This window comes from Vombatus ursinus, unplaced genomic scaffold (assembly GCF_900497805.2).
Source record: "Vombatus ursinus unplaced genomic scaffold, bare-nosed wombat genome assembly UNPS02014810.1, whole genome shotgun sequence".
In the NCBI taxonomy this organism is placed as follows: Eukaryota; Metazoa; Chordata; class Mammalia; order Diprotodontia; family Vombatidae; genus Vombatus; species Vombatus ursinus.
In genome coordinates this window covers 35,604,455-35,622,352 of record NW_020954588.1, presented here as the reverse complement: position 1 = coordinate 35,622,352, position 17,898 = coordinate 35,604,455, and positions in this window count along the sequence as shown.

Genomic DNA, 17,898 nt, shown 5'->3' with positions numbered 1-17,898 from the left:
GTCAGGGAATCAGGAAATTTTCATTACTGAGGGAAAGGAATTGAGCAACTATTTTCCAGGGTTGTTGTGAGGATCAAATGTGATATTATTTTAAAAGCTTTAACACAGTGTCTGTCACATAATAGGTGCCATATAAATACTAGCAATTATTAGAAAAAAAGTTTAAATGATTTTCCAAAGCCATGAAACGGGGAAGTATAAAACATGAAGTTTGTTCCCTGTTTCTCTGACTCAATATCAAATTTCCATACTTATAAAATAAAGAGGTTGGACCAGAAGTCCTTTAAAATTCCTTCATGCTCCAATAATTTGAATAAATAAGAAAAATAAAAACTAATACTTAAAGGCTTTTCTATATTCAAAGCAATTTTTGCCTATTGACCCATAGAGTCTTCCAGGCTTATAGTATTACCTTGATTTTTCCTCCTTCCCATAAGTCTAAAGAGTGTGACATCCCCCCAAAATCCACAGAGTCCACATGAGTTACTGTGTTACGATTGGATTGAGGTAATTTTCATTAAAATAAAATACTGAACTACAAATATTTTAGCCACATTTTTCAGATGAGGAAACTGAGAATCAGAGATTCAGTGCCTCCCTAGTAGTCACCCCTCTAGAAGACATAAGATATAACATTTGAAGGTGGGTCTGCCTATCTCCAAGTCCATCACTTTCTGTATTACAATATGATGTTTTTCCATTTATGATTGCAACTATTTGCACGGGGAAAATCTATATGATTAATACAATTAATAAATAGACTACATGTCTGATTGTCCAGAGTTTCACTCCTGTTGTATCCAACAGTAACTTTTTCATCCTGAAAGTTCATTCATTTCACCCCTTGACTTATCACATTGGAAGTGCCCTTCACTTTCTGTGGCCTCTGCTGCTGACAGCTTGCTTCCTCCCAGAACCTCAGTTTTAAGAAGGATGCTCAGGCCTATCATATCTTCATTTTACTCTAGGCTACACACCTAAACTAGCCCACCCCTACATTCCCTGTCTTTTTAAACCTTACTCCCTGCCACCTACTCTTTGACACAGTGAAATTGGCTAACTGACTGCTCTATGAACAAGACACTCCATCTCCTTGCTCCTGGCATTTTATCTGGCTGTCCCCAATACCTGGAATCCTTTCCTTCATCAACTCCACCTAATGACTTCCCTGGTTTCCCATCTTTTGCTAGAAGTGTTCCCCAACTCCTCTTAATTCCACTGACTTCCGTCTGTTAATTATTTCTTTTTTTTTGCATTGTTTATGTTGGTTTGCATGGTCTCTCCTTAATTAGATTTTAAGTTCCTTGAGCTCAGGGACTGCCTTTTGCCTTTTTTGTATCCCCAGTCCTTATCAAGGTGTCTGGCACACCAGCAAGCACTTAGTAAATATTGATTGATTGACTCTCCAGTCTTTAAATGCAATTTCCCTCAAGACAGACCCTTTTTCTCTATTCCGTCACACTTCCACCCCCACTTTTCAGCTTTTTCTCATGTGTTGTCTTTCCCCATTAGAACACAAGAAAGCAAGGAATGGTGTCTTTCTGTTTGGGTTTGCATCCCAAACATTTAGTCTAATGCCTGACACAGAGGAAGCACTTAATGAATGTTTGTTGCCTTGACTTGATAAGTCATATCCATATGCACATGCATGTATGTCTTTGGATTGCATTATCACATTGTATTTTAATTTGATATATTCTGTCATGTCACATTGTATCGTATGATATGAAGTTAAGTTGTTATCTAATGTCAAATGCTATATCATTTCATGCCATAATGTATCTTGTATCACATTGTGTCATATTGTATTATGCCATATCACATCATCATGTCATTATAACTAAATTCACATCACATCACTTCATCTCATCTCATATTATAATGTTATGTTGTTATGTGAAAAGAAATTGTATGATGTAGTATTATTCCATACTATGTTGTGTCAAACTATGTCATACCATTTCATATGATATCACTTTACATTACATTATTATTTATCATATCATATTATCATCATACTCCTGGTATCATGTTGGCCCATACAATAGCCATACAATACATCTACATTGAGCACATGTGTATATATGTGTATATATATGCATATGTATATACACACATATAGTATATATATACACATATATACATGTATACATACATATACACAGATACAATGCACATATGCATGTACAAATAGGCATTTTATTGGTCATGAAATATGCATTGGTTATGAAATAGGCATTTTTTATTGGTTATGAAAAAATTACAATCGTATTTGTGAGTTGTTTTATAAAATATGATCTCTGATTCATTTTTGGAGATGATTCTACATTACTTGGAAGATATAACAACAGAAGAGAAAAATCCCCATTTGATTACCCTCTAATAATAGTCATCAGGCAGGGTATAAACAAAGAGATGCAAGCTCACCAAAGGTGGAGGCTGTTATTGGTTCTTCATTTTTGAAGAGGACCAATTAGATCACACAATAATGACTTGACTTGTGCATGAATTGCATTTTAGTGAGGCAGTTATTTAGAATTGTCAATCTTATTCTTTCTTCCAGATTCATCAAAGTCCTGTGTCAAAAAAAAGAGGTCAGGTTAACTGTCATTGGCTCCAGATGCAGTGAATGACCTTGCCATCTTCAATGTCTGATCAAGCTCTAAGCATGCCACAGTATCTGCTTCAGTCACATTCATGGCCACTGGAATAAATATTTCTCATTCACCAATTCAACTGAGGAAAGTCTTCACAGGATTAGGGTAGATACTCCCCTAACTCACCAATGGGATGGTTTGTTTGGTTGTGGCCCTACTGCACATGCTAAAGCTTCTTAAAGCCACAAGTGAGAATTCAGTGGCAGGTGGATACCAAAGGTGGATTACCAACCCTGAAAAGGTCTCAGCAAGTGCTCAAACCAGATATGTTAGTTATCCTCAAACATTCATACACCTAACTAAACTACTAACTAACCAAAGGTAATCCTACTGTGATGGGATGGGAGGAGGAATACAGACCATTTGAAGGAGGGATTACTTTTGGATGGTGAGGTGCTCCACATGTCCTTGTATGCAGATGACATTTATACTAATTGCAAGCTGTTTATAGTTTATTAAACTCTAAGGAGTTTTTTGAAACTCCGAGGGTTGAAATGATTTCTCCAGGGACATACAGTTAGTTCTTGGATGAGTCAGGGTTTGAAAGTAGAGTTTTCCCACCGTAAGAGCAGCCCTCCAGTCCCTTCAATATGCTGCATCTCTAACTAAAGTTCAACACAGCCAACTCTCAAAATTCCTTTATGGCTCACTGCTGGAACTAACCAAAATCATCAAAGACTTTAGACTAAATATATGTGTGTTTATTTATTTTATTTAATTTCCTGAGACAGCTGAATGCTTGCACTTTTTTTTTTTTTTTACATTTTCACTTCTTATTGTGATTTGGGCTAAAAGGTCTGAAGTCATCCTTTTCATGAGTGTGATCAAACATATTTTCAGTGAACTTTTTATGACCTTTGGAAAAAAAGATCATAATTTAAAAACGTGTGTTTTTAAAGGAACATTCATGATGCAAAAAATTCATATTTTGAAAGGGAATGTTCTTTAGAGAAAAAAGTGCTATTTCAATCTAGAAAAAAATACATGGATGCATGTACATTCCCATAACTAAATATGCACAACTTTGTTCTGTAATGAAAATAGGAAATCATTAGGCCAAAATTAGTTTTGTTCTTAAATTAATAATTTGATAATAGCATTTAATCCAAGAAACAGTGGGATTAGATGAAGAGTAAATAAAAAAATAAATTCACTCCATGCTTTATATTTTACCTAGCATAATTTATGAAATAAAAAAGTGTTCAAGAATTAGTTATTTATTAGTTATTTATCAGATTCAAGTCAGACTTTTATTTTAAGGTTCATTTGGATTTCACCTCATCTTTCTGATGGAATACAAGCATACCAATATCCTCACTTATGTAATCATTATTATTGATGCTTTCTTAAATATCCTTGAATCCCTCTGCTTCCTGCCTTTCTTGGAGGTAGCTTATTTGTATAGGCTACATGTATTGTCTCATGATCCTCAGGGCAAGTCCTCTATCTAACCCAGTTTACCAGAAGACATTGCATCTTAAGCATTTTTTGGATAATTCTTGAATGAAGTCCACTTTGGCTGAAGGTACACTTCTGCATGTACAAATTCTTCTACATTTGAAAGTGACTTTCAATGAGTGACTGTTATTACTACAGCTATCAGTCAAGCTTCACTATGAAGATGTTGGCAATGATGATTTGTATTTTCTGTAATGATTCATGCCATTGAGTGTTCAATTTTATTTGATAATAAACATCAGCCAACAGCAAAGAGAAGGTTCTTATTAATGATGAGAATCTTCTTTCCATGTTTAGATCTCAATCAATCAACTAACAGTTGTTGATACCACAATACTCCATGAAAGGACCACATCTGAGGCATTACTTCTGCATTCTTTGTATTTCTGTATGAATATAAGGCTTCTTACAGAAATAATATATATATATATATATATATATATATATATATATATATATAATAAGTGAGTAACAACCATAAGATTTTGATGCCTGGTAATCTTTTGGAATAAGATATACAATGATATCCTTTCAGTAGGTGTCTCCGTTTAAAGCTACTTAATCATTCCTATAACATTTGTATATGATATCAAAGCACCACATCAAAAAATTCTTTTGTATAGAGAGTGTGACCAAGAGGATAAAGAAGGGTAAAGATTTTGGTATGGCCTAAAGACATATCATTTAACAAAACATGGACACTCCCATTGAGATGATGGTATAACCTGCCTCTCACTAATACCCTATATAGACCAATCTATTCCTTGGAGGAGGACTAGTCATATAGGAATATTTTTTTTCCTCCTAGAGATCTAGGTTTATCCTCTGGCCTCTGTTCTTCATATATACTCATATTTCTCTAGATTTCTCTAGGAAATCTGTCTTCTTTTTCTTTAATATAAAGATATAGTTCAGAAGGTCATGAGTCAATCAAATATCATGACTTAAGTAATCATTTTTAGTGGACCAGCCAGTACCTAGAACAAGAGACTCCTTTACCAGCTATAAAAAAACCCTAAATATTTCTAGAATAAAGCAAGAACAGAGAATTCATGCTTTAACATTTGTAGTTGACCAGGTTATTTGATCTATACACTGTCAAGGAGATAAATCCAATTATCACAGCAAAGGCGCTCACATAATTTATACAAAGATGTCATCAAATCCACAGGAAAGATCATACCCAACATGACATTGTTTTGTTTACCTGCCTCTTTCCTCTGTAATTGTATCTCTATGAAGTATTTTTGTAGACTAAAAGATTCCTCTGAATATATATTCAAAATATAATAAAAATATTTATTAATGAGAAATAAGAAGAAATTGATAAGTGTGTGTGGGCATGAACAATGGGAGTCTTTTCCCAACAGCAAAGTTGGATTAGTGTAGCAGCACATTTCAGGTAAATAAATTATTTAAACTGGCAAAATCAGCATTTTCAGTGATTGCTTATATACTCCATATATCAGACTCTGGAGCAGCATAAAATCTTATCAAGTTTTACATGAAAATGGAACAATTTAGCTAGTAGAACATGGATGTCCAAATAGAGAACTGGAATGATGAGTGGTAGTTTAAAGAGTTATTTTAATTGAGATAGTTTCAGAGGTGCTAATGTAGACTCTCACAAAAATGTTGTCACCAAACATAAGCTCCCCCATTCTTGGGGGGTGGGGGTGGGGGGAGGAACTAAACAGTATACCATGACATAAATAATTTAATAGTATAATTGCTTCATGGGGATAAATTTTGGTATCCAAATGTCTTTGGCTAAACTAAATTTGAGAAGCTTCCTTACTTTAAAAAAATGTGTGTCTGTTTTGTATTTCTTATATGGGTTTTATTGGGAGGGGGGGATTGAAGGAGACTGAATCCCCTGGGAATCCAAGTTTTATGATGTGAAAAATATTCTCATTTTTTCTCAGTCCTAACTCCAATACTATACTGGATCACTCACAAGATGTACTGATAATATCCTCCTGTTACATACAATGACTCAGAATCAATTAGCATTAACATATACATGTCACTAAATAAGCATCCTCTTTTAAATGATAATGATGATGATAAAGAGGACAAGAAGGAGAGGAAGGAGAAGGAGGAGGAGAAGGAGGGAAGAAGAAGAAGGGGAAGGAGAAGAAGAAGAAGGAGAAGAAGAAGGAGTAGGAGAAGAAGGAGAAGGAGAAGAGGGAAGGAGAAGGAGAAAAAGAGAGAAGGAGAAGGAGGAGGAGGAAGAGAAGAAAAGTCTTTTCAGTATGTTGCTTTAATGTTTTCAAAACATTTTACATATATGATACATTTTATCCTCTTTAATGTAAATATTACAATTATTATATCCATTTTAGAGATGAGTAAAATTAGTCTGAGAGATGTGTCCCAGCCTTGATAATACTGCTTCCCATAGTTAGAGACAATTCCATTAGAATGTTAATTTCTTCATGGAGCATATTTTTGCCTTTCTTTCATTTCCCCTGAACTTAGTACAGCACCTGGGACATAATAAACCCTTAATAAATGGTTTGTTGACTGAGAGACTCATTTGTACCTCTACCACACCTGAGCCCCTGCTTCTGCCACCACAGCATGTCCTAATACAAACTCCATCTTCACTCTAAGAACACTTTTTTTCACATTACAGGGGTGAGCTTACAATTCTACCTATGAATGATATAGCAAAATACGTACTAGATTTTTTTGGTGAGAGGACTTTGTTCAAATCCAGTTTCTATTCATTACATTTTATTCATTACTTTGCCAAGTCAGTCCTAATCTTATGCACTCTATATTCTTTCTAGAATTGAAATATTGTTTTGGTAAAGACATAGACATTATCTATTTTTCTAACATTTAGCAAGTGTCTCACATGCCTAACATTGTTCCTTCTCTGTGATCTAAAAATAGTCTTGATTCCTTCTTTCCTTCCCAATGAAAACATTATTCAATGAAAGGGTTGGGGGAGGAGAAGAAAGAAGATATAAGATAATATGCAGGAGCAAGAATGCAATATGTAGCATAATAGCGAGAGCTATTAAATGATTCTTTTCAAATAAGAAAGTTTGCCTTTGAAAATTACACAGACTAATCATTGCCCAGGGAGGCACATTCATTTATTAAAATAGAAACACATTAGTGTAGTCCACAAACTTAAGGCAATGAGATTGTGCTCCAGTGACCATAGTGTTAGGTATTGTAGATACTTTCTCCCACATGCAGAAACTATTATATGGGAGAGTTGAAACACCAGGCTGAGTGTGTCTTCCATTTAATGAAAAGGGCTTCATTAAGGGAGGTTTGGGAACACACTTGGGATTTTTTGAGAATATGGGGAGAAATTATAGAGCCATTGAATATTATTCTTTTTCCTCATCTCAACAAGTGCTCATTTTTACTACAGTTTAGATTACTCCACTTAGGGGAGAATATCCTATAGTTACATTAGGTTGTATTTTGAAAATAATCTCTCTGGAAATATTCTTTTAACAAGCCTCTAGGCTGAAACATATTTTGTCAATGGGAAACCTGGATCTTCATACCAAAGTACAGATATTTCTAACTACTTCTGTGGGTTTAGACAAGGCTAAATCCATATGATTTTCTTTCCAAAAAAAAGAAATCTGTGTAGATCTACTAGAGTATATGAAAGCACTTAGGTTTTCTCAGAAGAAAGGCCAATAAGTGTGCATGATATGAAACTGTTTTTCATAGATTGATTGGGTCTGGAGACAGTGTAACAAGACCAACCCTGGTGAAGTGTAGTTGACTTAAAAACACGAACACAAACATAGTATGGCACCAGCACAACTCTCCAAAAATGGCAGTTAATGCTTAAATGGTGTCTATGGTCATTATATAATTGTCAGCTAAAAGGGACCTTAGAAGTCATATAATACAACCCCCTCATTTACATGAGAAAACTGAGATTAAGAAAGTTAAAGTGGCTTACATAAGTCATTACAGATACTAAAGAAGGAACTTAAATTTAAAACAAGAATTCTTTCTCCATATTTGACATTCTACTACTGCACAAAGCTGATATAATTTCTATTGTGGTAAGTTTCTTATTATCAATAAGAACCCCCCCCCAAAATTAGCTAACTTTTGCATACCACAAATTTTAATGCTTGCACTATGATATAAGCACTCTTACTTAAATTGAATTGACAGTTTAATTCTTTTGGTTCCAAATTTGAAAATAAATTAGTTTAAATACATCCATGGGATTTCTATCTCCTGGGAAGAGTACTTTCAGTAATAACTCGGGAAACATGTCTCACTTCCATAAAGGAAGAGAACTTAGAAAGAATGTAAAATGTATATGATTTACCAGAGTCAAAAAATCTCCCTCAATTTCATGACTATTTAAGCATGAAAATGGTTAAAAACTTGCTTATGGATATAAATGAAGTGACTTCACTCAGGGATGCAAATTTAGACTTGAGGGACCTCAAAACTTAGAAAACATTATAACTTCTCTATGCATGATGAAAATCCACAATTTTCGAAGTTTGAGATGGCGCAATATTGTTTAAACAAACAAACAAAAAGTTACAGAAAGAAAAACCAAGATATAGATAAAGAAATTTAATAACACCCATGAAATAATGTAGATATTTAGCAATGAAAAAATGATTATGGGAGAAAATATTCATGTTCTGACCTTCACTGAAGAATGACTGAATTGATTGTCACAACTGATGCTAGTGGAATACAAAGACAGAACACCAAGTGATGCAATGGGGTTTGAACAAGGAGCTTCCTGGATTTGATTTCCAGAACATAGAGCCAGTCTTTATGAAATGGAAAGTGTCCTACCTCATTATCAATAATAATTATGCAAAGAAAGGGTATTATTATTAAACATATAAAAAATGACTAGCATTCAAAAGTCAGGTGGATAGAGGTCTGCACCACTCCACCAAGAAATCCTAACTGAGAAAATGATAAATCAGACAAAATACAAGGAGTTTAATTTTCTACTGTGCAATCAGTATGGCTTTAGTGATATAGAGGTGGGGGGGTGGGATTCCTCAGACTGAGTTTTAGTTTCAATCCTCAAAGTAAAGCACTAAGGCCTCATTGAATTTATCTTTCTACTCTGTTGGTCACAGCTCCCCTTCTTATAAAAGTAAAAAAAAAGGTATAAGCAACTAAGTGAGTGGGTGAGATATACCATGCTCTGTTTTCAGGATAATCACAGTGTTCTTGAAAAAAATGGTTCCTACTCCCAAAGCCTTTAGAGGAAAGAGGAGGAAAATAAGGGCATAAGCATACATGTAGTGCCTACTGAATGCTACGCACTGTGCTAAACATTTTGCAAATATGTCTTGTTTGATCCTCACAAGACTACAAGGATGGTGCTGTTAGTATCTTCTTTTTACAGTTGAGGAGACTGAGGCAAACAGTTTAGTGACTCTTTCTGGTTCACAAAGCCATTAAGTGTCTGAAATCAGATTTGATTTGAAGTCTTACTTATTCCCAGCCCAGAACTCTACATACTATAGGGGTAATTTTGCTCCCCAACAAGTTTTGAATTCTGTTTTGTGTGTATACAATGGCAGAGGACTGTCCAAATCAAAGAGACACCAGATCTTTTGTAGAATTGCATATTTTTGGATTTTATAGATAAAATACATATTTTGCAACACTGATTAATTTTAAGCTATTGCTCATATGCTCAAGCCTTATATGAATAATTTGCCTGTATTTTATTACAAGTGGGAAATGTACAGGTTTCATCACCAAATGGCAAATGTTATTTCTTTCACATCATGTTTGGTATTTAAATTGGACAGGAGTTTTTAAAGATAAAAAATAAAAATATGAACATCTTAGTCAATTAAATCTTTTCCATTTAACTCTGTAACTACTTATTAATGGAAATAATTACCAGTTACACATCCATAGCTTACTATTTAAGCCTTCTCAATCAGACTTGAGTTTCCATTTCAAGCTTCATTACTGAACTCAGGAACTCTATCTTATAGAAAACTGAATGATGTTCCAAAGTGAAAAGCTATTTCCTGCCTTCATGCATTCACATAGTTCATCCCATGTGCTTGGAATGTATTCCTATTTTTTTTTCATTTAAAATTTCAGAGGCAGCTAGGTGCTGTAGGGGCTAGAGCAGTGACCCAGGAGTCAGAAGGACCTGAGTTCGAATTTGGCCTCAGACACTTAGTGGTTGTGTGATTCTGGGCAAGTCACTTAATCCTGATTGCAAACCAAAAAAAAAAATATCCTTGGGGAAGCTAGGTGGTGCAGTAAATACAGCACTGGCTCTGAAGTCAGGAGGACCCGAGTTCAAATCCTCAGACAAATGCCAGCTGTGTGACACTGGGCAGGTCACTTAACCTCCTCCAAATCACCTCAAATAAATAAAGGACCTCAAACACCCTCCAAAAAAATTCTTAGGCCTCAGGAAACTAGAGGCAGATTCTGAGCGCACTGGAACAGACAAAAGCCAACACTAGGACCCCACTCTCCCCTATACCTGAGCATAGCCAGAAGAAGAGGCAGACTCCAACTCCTGGAACAGTAGCCTCCAGCAGCCAGACTTCCACACGTTTCAGCTTAGCCCTAGGCAAACAGGCAGCCTCTAGAGGTCAGACCACCACATACTTCAATGAAGCCACAGGGTTATGTAGAATCATCCCATCAGACTCAGCTCATGCCAGATGCCAGCAGTAGGACCCAGTGTCAGCACCAGGTAAGCTGCTAGACACGGATGGCCTCCAGCAGTGTCAGCCACCCCCAACCCATCCCTTCAATGCAGCACCAGAGAAGAAGATACCCCAATGGGTCTCAGGGCAACTTGAGTACACCAGGCCAATAGCCAGTGCAATCATTCCCTGGCACAAGAAGCCTGAGACAGTGCCACTTCCACCCTAGGAACAGAGCTCAAATCTAAAAGAAAGGAAAAATGTCAAAAAGATGAAATGATAATGATGATGATGATGATGATGATGATGACGATGATGGTGATGGTGATGATGATGATGATGATGATGATGATGAAAATCTGACCACAGAAAATTAGTATGGTAACAGGGCAGATCAAAACACAAGCTCAGAAGAGAAAAACAATGCCAAAACACCCGTAGGCCAAACCCCAAAGAAAAATGGGAAGTGGTCTCAAGCCCAGAAAGAACTCATGGAACATCTCAAAAGGGAGGATAAAATCATATGAGAGAAGTAGAAGAAAAATTAGGAAAAGAAATGAGAGTGATCCAAGAGAATTAAGAAAAAGAAATCAACAGCTTGAAAATAAAGAAAACAACTGCTTAAAAAAACTAGAATTGGCCAAAAAGAAAAGGAGATACAAAAATCCACTGAAGAAAACAACTCCTTAATACATACAGTTGGTCAAATGGAAAAGGAAGTATAAAAACTAACTGAGGAAAACAACTCTTTAAAAGTTAGAATTGGGCAAGTAGAAGCTAATGATGCAATGACACATCAAGAACCAATCAAAGGCTAAAAAAAATGGCTCTAAACAAATTCTAAAGCAGCAGAACCCACAAAAAAAATAGAGTAAAACAAATCTCCATCCCAAAACAACCTGGATAGCTGATTGGAGAGGTATATCACGCTGCGCAGGGAGAGGAGTACAGTTTGGTGGGCACGCAGGCCACAGTGACCCTGGAGTAGGCCTCAGAGGACTGAATTGCGGGCAGCGGAGGCAGTTTCCAGACTTCTCAAACCAGGAATGTCAAAGACAACTTAGAAGGTCAGTGGGAAAAGTCTGTGACTATGGTGAGAGAAGAAGCTAGGTCTCAGCAGCCCCCAGGGCAGCGGCTGCCTTCTGAGCTTCCGGCCCACAGACTAAGGGGGAATCTAGTGGCTGATCAGAGGGGGATTGCAAGGATCTCTTTGCCAGTGCAGAGGCAGGAATCTCTTGCTTTGCCATGCTTGGACCTGGGTCACAGTTCTGAGGGGCGGTCCTGGGGCAAGGAGGAGTGCTGGTGTGGTGGAGCTTGTTGTGGCTGTGGAGAGGAAAAACCTCACCCCTTATCATAGCACCTTGGAAGAACTGAAAATTTTCAGGTCCATAGAAGTATCTCTGAAAACAGCTATACAAGCCCCCCGAAGCTTGGGACATTACATTCTCCACATTAGAAGCAGACTCTTACCATAACAAAGAGTTTAAAACTCAAGTAATTGGCCAGGATCATGAGCAAGCAGCGCAAAAAGAGTCAGACTATGTTATCTTACTTTGGTGACAAAGAAGATCAAAACATACAACCAGAAGAAGAAAACAAAGTCAAAGCTCCTACATCCAAAGCCTCCAAGAAAAATATGAACCAGTACCAGGCCTTGGAAGAGCTCAAAAGGGATTTTGAGAAACAAGTAAGAGAAGTAGAGAAAAAACTGGGAAGAGAAATGAGAGTGATGTAAGAAAGTAATGAAAAACAAGTTAACAACTTGCTAAAGGAGACCCAAAAAATACTGAAGAAAATAACACCTTAAAAAATAGCCCAACCCAAATGGCAAAAGAGGTCTAAAAAGTCAATGAGGAGAAGAATGCCCTAAAGAGCAAAATTGGCCAAATGGAAAAGGAAGTCCAAAATCTTATTGAAGAAAATACTTTCGTAAAAATTAGAATAGAGCAATTGGAAGCTAGTAACTTCATGAGAAATCAAGACACTGTAAAACAAATCCAAAAGAATGAAAAATTAGAAAATGATGTGAAATATCTCACTGGAAAAACAACTGACCTGGAAAATATATCCAGGAGAGAGAATTTAAAAATTATTGGACTATCTGAAAGCCATGATCAAAAAGAGAGCCTAGACATCATCTTTCAAGAAATGATCAAGGAAAACTGCACTGATATTTTAGAATCAGAAGGCAAAGTAGAAATTGAAAGAATCCACTGATCACCTCCTGAAAGAGATCCCCAAAGGAAAACTCCTAGAAATATTGTAGCCAAATTCCAGAGTTCCCAGGTCAAGGAAAACTGAAATTGGCTATGATATTACCTGGATTTTTTATTTTTAATTTTGTATCTCTTTTCCGAGGTGATCAGTGGATTCTTCCAATGCTTATATTGCCCTCTGGTTCTAGAATATCAAGGCAGTTTTCCTTGATAATTTCTTGAAAGATGCTGACCATATCCCTTTGATTATGGCTTTCAGGTAATCCAATGATTCTTATATTGTCTCTCCTGGATCTATTTTCCAGGTCAATTATTTTCCAATGAGATATTTAACATTTTCTTCTATTTTTTCATTCTTTTGAATTTCTTTGATTGATTCTTAGCTTTTTTAATTAACTTATTTATTTATTTATTTTTTCAATTAATAAATTTATTTATTTTTAGTTTTCAACATTTACTTCCACAAGATTTTGAATTTCAAATTTTCACCCCATCTCACCTCTCCCCCCTCTCCAAGATGTCATGCATTCTGAATACCCCTTTCCCTAGTCTGCCCTCCCTTCTACCTCTTCCCCCCTTCTCCCATTTCCTTCCCCTTCCATTTTCCTGTACGGCAGGTTAGACCTCCATAACCCATTTCCTGTATTTCTTATTTCCCATTTGCATGTGCATCTTCTCTTTAAACATGTGTTTTTTAAAACTTTGGGTTCCAACTTTTCTCCCTTCTTCCCTCCCCACCCACCCTCACTGAAAAGGCAAGCAACTCAATATAGGCTATACATGTGCAGTCATGCAAAACACCTTCATAGCAATCATGCTGTGGAAAACTAACTATATTTCCCTTTATCCTATCCTGCCCCCCATTTATTCTATTCTGTCTTTTGACCCTGTCCCTCCTCAGAAGTGCTTGCTTCAGATTACTCCCTCTCCCAATTTGCCCTACCGTCTATCATCCCCCTGCTCTCTTATCCCCTTCCCTCCTATTTTCCTGTAGGGTAAGATAGATTTCAATACCAAACTGAGTGTGTATGTTTTTCCCTCCCTAAGCCAAATCCAATGATAATGAGATTCATTCATTCCTTCTCACCTTCCCCCAATTCCCCACTACTATAAAAGCCTTTTCTTGTTTGTTTTATGTGAGATAATTTGCCCCATTTTACCTCTCCCTTTCTCCTTCTTCCAGTATAATCCTCTCTCACCCCTTAATTTTATTCCCCAGATATCACCTATTCATCTTCAATTTACCCTGTGCCCTCCATCTATCTGTCATTCTATCTATCTATCTATCTACCTACCTATCTATCTATCTATCTTTCTAGATATATTTCCCCCCTCCAACTACCCTAATACTGACAAACTTTCACAAGTTACAAATATCATCTTTCCATGTAGGGATATAGAGAGTTCAATTTTAATAAGTCTCATATGAATTCTCTTTCCTGTTTACCTCTTCATGCTTCTCTTGAGTCTTGTATTTGAAAGTCAAATTTTCTATTCAGCTCTGGTCTTTTCATCCAGAATACCTGAAAGTTCTCTATTTCACTGAAAGTCCATTTTTTCCTCTGAAGGATTATACTCAGTTTTGCTGGGTAGGTGATTCTTGACTGTAATCCTATATCCTTTTCCCTTTGGAATATCATATTCCAAGCCCTGCGGTTCCTTCCTGCTTGATTTTTAAAGTCTTTTTTTAAGTTCTTTTGTGAATTGTTTTTGGACAGATGACCATTTGATGTACTCTTTGGGGGTAGTGGAGGTTTTTTTTTCCTTCTTCAATGTCGTTCTCTGAAGATAAACCCTGGTCTTCTGTATCCCCATAGTAACTTTCTATGTTTGGGTTTTTTCTTCTCTGCATGCTCATTTTTTGATTTATAGGAATTTATTATTGCAATTATCTCTACTGCTTAGTATGGGGGACGGTGTCTTTGGCCTCAAATCCTCCCTGTTTTCCCCTCTGGCCTGGGACAGAAATGGAGAACTCCACCCTTCTTTAAGTGCCCACAGTAAGTGGCTTCCCTGTCCCACTTATTCTGCACTCCTGTGCTGGTTCCTTCTTGCCCAGGGCCACATCTCACTAGCACAGTAGAGACTGACCTCCCTTATCAGCAGAGGTTCCCTCAATCTTCCCCCACTAAAATGTCCAATTTCCCTCAGTCTCCAGGGGCATAGCACAAGATTTAGCAGCTTCTACATTAAGGGACCACAGGGCTTGGAATATAATATTCTGGAGAGCAAAGGAGAGAGGATTACAACCAAGAATCACCTACCCAGCAAAACTGAGCATAATTCTTCAGGGGGAAAAATGGATGTTCAGTGAAATAGAGGACTTTCAAGCATTCTTGATGAAAAGACCAGAGCTGAATAGAAAATTTGACTTTCAGATATAAGACTCAAGAGAAACATGAAGAGGTAAATAGGAAAGAGGAATCATAAGAGACTTATTAAGGTTGAACTGTTTACATTATGCATGGAAGGATGATATTTGTAACTCATGAGTCCTTTGTCAGTATTAAGGTAGTTGGAGGGAAAAATATAGATATAGATGCAGATATAGATATAAATACAGATACAGATACAGATATAGATAATAGATTTAGATAAATATAGAGGGCACAGGGGGAGTTGAAGATGATGGGGTGATATCTAAAAAAATAAAATTAAGGGATGAGAGAGGATTATACTGGGAGAAGGAGAAAGGAAGAGGCAGAATGGGGTAAATTATCTCACATAAAACAGTCAAGAAAAAGCTTTTACAGTGGAAGGGAAGTGGGGAAACGTGAGAGGGAATGAGAGAATCTTATTCTCATTGGATTTGGCTTAAGGAGAGAATAACATACACACTCAGTCGGGTACAGAAATCTATCTTACCCTACAGAAAATAGGGGGAGAAAGGGACAAGAGAGCAGAAAGAGGATAGAGGGGAGGGCAGATTGGGGGAGGGGCAATCAGAAACAAACATTTCTAAGGAGGGACAGGGTCAAAAGAGAGAATAGAATAAATAGGTAGCTGGATAGAATGAAAGGGAATATATTTAGTTTTTCACAACATGACTACTATGGAAGTGTTTGTTTGCCTTCTCAATGAGGGTGGGTAGGGAGGGAGGAAGGGAGAAAATTTGGAACCCAAAATTTTAAAAACAAAAGTTAAAAAAATTGTTTTCACGTGCAACTGGAAAATAAGATATACAGGAAATGGTGTATAGAAATCTATCTTGCCCTGTAGGAAAATAGAAGGAGAAGAGGATAAGAGAAGGGGGGAGAGATGGAAGGTAGGGCAGATTAGGGGTATTCAGAATGCATGCCATCTTTGAGTGGGGGGAGGGACAAGATGGGGAGAAAATTTGGAACTCAAAATCTTGTGGAATTGAATGTTGAAAACTAAAACTAAATTAATTAATTAAAAAAAGAAAGAAATGCTCAGTCAGATATGGAGTTTCTGTTTGAGGAACAGCAAGGAAGTCTTTTCAAAGTATCACAGGGTATGTTTGGAGAGGTTGTAAGGCAGAAGAAAACTGGAAAGATGGTGGGGCAGGATGTAAAGGGCTTTGAAAACTGAACAGAGGAATTTTTATTTGATTCTAGAGGATATAGGAAGCCACTCAAATTTGATTGGGGAACGGGGATGGGAGATGATATGGTGAGAACTGTATTTTAGGAAGATAATTTTCACACCTGAGTGGAAGATGAATTGTAGTGGGGAGATACTTATAGCAGGAAGATCAACCAATAGGATAAGCCTCATGTTTTCGTTTACAAAGTTGGTATTATAATACATACCTCATAAAGTTATTGTTCAGTCAATCAACAAGCAGTTATTAAAAGTCTACTAAGTGACAAACACTGTTCTAGGACCTGTGGTATCATGGCAATAATAAAATAATGACTTCTTTAATTAAGGAGATTATGTTCTATTGGGAACTAGGATTTATATACTGTAAAAAATTGATGCCAATCAACTCCACCTCCCCCCAAAAAAGTACTTTAATTGGGGAAAACACTTGCAGCTAAGATGATCAAAAAAGGCATTATTTAGAAAATGACATATGAATGGAACATTGAAGGAAATGGAAGATTCTAAGGTATAATAGGGTGGGAGTATATTTCTGTTATACAGAAGCATGGGAACCAAAGGTGGATTGGCAGTAGCACGTGTGATAAATTATAAGAAAGTTATTTGACAGCATCAAAGATTATATGAAGGTCACTAATGCACTTTAACGTTTAAAGACATTGAGATTCAGGTTTGGTTTAAAATGTGAAATTGTCAGCTGCAGTGGATAGAGTACTAGTCCTAGTATCAAGAGGACCTAAGGTCAAACTGTCCTAAGATACTTACTAGATGTGTGACTTCAGGTAAGTCATTTAACCCGTTTAACTGTTTCCTCATCCATAAAATGATTAAAATAATAGCATCTACCACCCGAGGTTGTTGTGAGCATCAAATGAGATGATAATTAAGAGGGCTTAGCTACAGTACCTTGCATATAAGTCAGTTCTGTATAAATGTTACCTATTGTTAATTATGGATCTTCTGTAGTTTATTGAATAGTGGACTTACAGGAAAAAAAAATCAATATTTAAAGTCCTTTGTAAAGCTTAAAGAGCTATATACAAAGTATACAAGTTAACTGTTAATGTAAAAATGTGGTAATATTTGGGGCTTAGATGAGATCACACCTGCAAATGTTTTGCAAACCTCATATTATTACATACATACCAGTTATTGAAGAAGAGTGAATAGTAGCAACAAAGCCACCTGAAACTTACAGAGAGGGAACTGAGAAAAGGAAACAGTTGAGTCTACAGTAGATAAAAGTCTTTGAGAGCTGAGATTTTGCATATTTCTAATTTTTCAGGGGCATCTTCATTTAATAATGTAGAATTATAGCATTTTCATGCCCACAATATGTTT